Genomic DNA, 4391 nt, shown 5'->3' on the forward strand with positions numbered 1-4391 from the left:
GAGATTGTTAGTTAGAGCCCTAGAGCCAATCATTTGATGATTGTATTATGGACTTGTTGTATCATATTCTTATATAAATAAAGGTATTTGTTTTGGTTATTATACTTACTTGTATTGGTGCCAAATAAACTAAGTATAATAGCGTCCTTGAGTAGAAGGTTCTTACCTATATCAATCGATTGGTTGAATCGATAGTGAGATGATATAGGGAACACTACTCTTAATCATTCTTAGTCGAGTATTAACATTCAGGGACAATGTTAATGCAATAAGACTAGCATGTAGGTCAACTCGATGACTTGATCTCACAAGTCATGGATATAGAGATATCAAGTTGACACATGGGTATGCATTGGAGAATGTATACTGAATGACCCGCCATGAGAAAGTATCATGGATCGTTATATGAGTGTCATATACTTTCTCATGTGGCTATTAGTATGACTACTAGTCCTTAGACCTGAAGTCACCATGGATCCCTACATAAGGAGTTATGTACTTTGGTTTCGTCAAACGTCACCCGTAACTGGGTGGACTATAAAGGCGATTACTGGGTATGTAACAAATTATGTGGAGGGATGTGAGTGATGTAGATGAGATCTATCCCTCCTATATGACGGGAGTGACATCAGTATTCTTGATAGAGTGAGACCACGAAATGCATGGCCATGCCCAAATGAGTTAATATGAGATATTGAGCTCATTTGATTTAGTGAGTCTACTTGGAGTTCAAAATTTAGATTGGTCAGAGGATGACAGGTCTATGCCTCACATTGATCAATCTAGATCTCTAGGATAGGACACTTGTCATATATTGTGAGGAGTCACAATTAGTAGTCACAAGGTGATGTTGGATCTCAACATTCTTGTAACTTGGGTAGTAATGATGTGTTGCTAGATATCGCTCATTACTTATGCTCCTAAATGGGTTTAGGGGCATTGCCAATGTTACAAGAACCTATAGGGTCACACACAAAGGACAATTAGATGGAGATTAGGTTCATATGATGAACCATGAGAATTAGATTCATGTGATGAATCAAATTGGATTAAGAGTAATCCTAATTGGGCTAATTGAGTTGGACTCAAATTGATTCATGTGTTCAATGAGTTTAATTTAGATTATGACTCATTGAATCAATTTAATTAAATGAATTAGATTTATTATATTAAATTGGCTTGAATTAAATGGTTGGATTAGATCAACCATGAAAGTGATTAAGTCAAGTTTGACTTGACTTGAGAGAAAGAGGAAGAGTCAACTTTTACTTGACTATTTGCCACCTCAATTGTGAGTTGGCATTAGGAGGACTAATGATGATGTGCCACATCATCATAGTTGGCACATGTGTGTGCCACCTCATGGAGGTTACAAGTCCTCTCTTTAATGGCCTCCACATTTAATGAAAAGGAGTTACACCCCTTAATGTGGCCGACCACATTTGTAGTAAATGAAAATTTTGATTTTTCATTCAAGGCTCATTCAACTCTCATCTTCTTCCTTGCTCCAATTCTTCTCTCCCTCTCCTCTCCATTGCCGAGACCTTCTTGGAGTGCTAGCACACTCTAAGGTTCTCCCTCCATCGATTTGTTCGTGTGGATACTTCTAGAGGGTTGTCTACTTTGACAATCTTGAGATCCGACACCTTGGACGAGCGGGATTTGCGAAAGGCGCGCATCAAGGGTAAAACTCTTACTCTAATGTAGATATAGAGTTTGTAAACTCGTACTCGTAGGTTTTTCAAAATTTTATTCTTCGTACGAATTCGGTGGCGGAGGTTTCGGGGTTTCCGCGACGCGAAAAAGCGATTTTCGTGGCCCGAAAGACTCAACAGATTCAAAGGGGAAAGCCTAGTGGAATACACTACCCTTCTACAAAGGAGTGATTTCAATTAAGTATAGGTAAGTATAATCTCACTAGTATAAATGCACTCACACCAGCATACAACTATACTGCTTATAATATTAGTGACCTATAGTCATGAGCCTAAGTATATAACCATACTATAACATAAACTCGTGAACATAAGCAATAGGCCTAAATAACAACAAGGGTATATTAGAATACTCAATTATCTTACACTACAATATGAAATAATAAACAAAGGTTTAGCAAGATGCTTGATATCCTATACTATGATATAATCATCCTAACAATAAATACAGAGTCAAATCATCTACTAAGGAGTCTAGCAGAATATCTAATATCTTACACTATGGTATGGTAATATCATGCATATCCATAAACACAATCATGAATATTAAACATAACAGCATAGCTATGAATAATAGGTCAACATATAAGGATAAACAATAATGTATCAAACTCAGGAATGATATAGGACAAACTTAAGGTAAACAAGAAACTGCGACCTCATCAAAACATGGTAGTAACCAATCATGCACTATAATCAAATCTATCAAGAAGATAATTCGAATCTACCCACCTTGATGTAATGTGCCAAAATCGTCTTTAAGTTCAAAGTCTACCTTGAGCTTGAATCCTAAAAATATAGCATACAGGGAATCTAAGAGTCTATTACTCAATAATCAACCCCTATTGATTAATTAATCAACCCTTCAATTTTTTTATACCTTGATTAATTAATCACCCCACTAATTAATTAATAATTCAATTAATCTAATAATTAGTAAAACTATTTTATTTATAATTACATCATATGTTAATTCATTGATACACCTATCATTTGATTCACATTAATATATCCCTTATCAAATGATTCATTAATCAACTTAACTTAATCCATATTAATCATTCTATTAATCTATCAATGAATCACTAAATCAAACTTAGTTAATTCAATCAAACAACTCTATCAGATTCAACATTCTAGTATAATCTTGATTAACAGAAATTAATCAGTTAAACTTAGATTAACAAAATTACTTCAATTAAAATTCTAAATGGATTAAATTTGTCGTTTCTTCTCAGGCAACAGCAGAGGTCGCCTCTTGGCAGCTGGTGGTGGAAACAAAGGTGAGGTAATAACGACATTATAGGTGATGAGCCGATGATCCCCTCTCATGTCCCTGCAGAGCTTGCCAACGGTGGCAAACAAACAATAGACAATGGACGGCGAATGGCAGTAGCCCATGGCTAGTGGCCTACAACTATGGCCGCATGCCACGTCGGTAGACTGCGACAGTGGTGTGCGGCGATGACACACGATGATGGCGTGTGACCAGGAAAGCCAGACGGTGGTGACGACTTCGACAAGGGAGGCAATTGATGTATGCCCAAAGGCTGAAGATAGAAGAGATCAGTTATCACTTCCAGAAGGCCCAATTACAAGACTACGGGCAAAGCGTTTCAAGGAAGCACTAAATGGGCTAATCAAAAAATATTGGGAGGACTATGAGCAAGGAGAACCCAAGATAATCGCAACTGCTAGTCGTGGCATAATCCATGTAATCGGGCATAACCATCCATGACTGGCCGCGCTTAACGGAAGAACGCTAATAAGCATGCAAAGCATGAGAATTCGTTCATGCATGAAGACTTAAGTATTTTAGATTGTTTAATGAAGCATGCAACTTGGGACTCTAATTGTGCATGCATTTATTTTTTTTGGGTTTCTAGATAGCTTGCATGCGACATGCAACATTGGGACTCTAATTGTGCATGTACTTATCTTGTATTTTCCTTGTTCACTCCCATTATATAAGGGAGGGACATCTTAGTATGAAGCAACTTAGTTTTTGGTGAAAGCGCAAAAAAAAAAAAACTTCTTGTGTGAATCGAAGTAAATTGTCTTCAACAATTCTTTTCTTGTTTTCCTTATTCTCAAACTTCTACTCTTTCATTTTCTCTTAAAATTCTTCCATCATAAGTTTCGGTGGTATCTTTTGAATTGCTACATGATATTCTGATTTGTTCTAGAGTTTGATCAAGAACTGAGAGATATCATCAATTGAGAGCTACCACCCAAACGTGAGTTGAGTGCTTGTGAGGTTTTCTTTCATTTTACAGCCATGTCCAACAACTAGGAGAATGGAGCAAATGAGGGGGCTAGGCCACTTCCGAACCTGCAATTACAAGCATTGATGGGGGAGATGCAGCGGATGATGAGGGCGGAATTAAAATCTATCCATGAGAGGTTGGATCGGGTGGAGGATGGGACACCAAGAAGACATCAACAAGACCGTATTACTAGACCACAACGAAGACATGCCCAAGGGATTGATGTCGAAGAAGACGAAGAGGTTATTGTGGAAGACTTTGAGGAGCAAAACTACAATTGAGGCAGGATTGGACATCGAGGAGATAGGAACGGAACTAGAAGAAATAATGATTTAGGAGATATTAAGATGAAGATTCCAATCTTCCAAGGGAGAAATGACCCAGAAGCTTACTTGGAATGGGAAACTAA

Source organism: Zingiber officinale, unplaced genomic scaffold (genome assembly GCF_018446385.1).
Source record: "Zingiber officinale cultivar Zhangliang unplaced genomic scaffold, Zo_v1.1 ctg251, whole genome shotgun sequence".
NCBI lineage: Eukaryota > Viridiplantae > Streptophyta > Magnoliopsida > Zingiberales > Zingiberaceae > Zingiber > Zingiber officinale.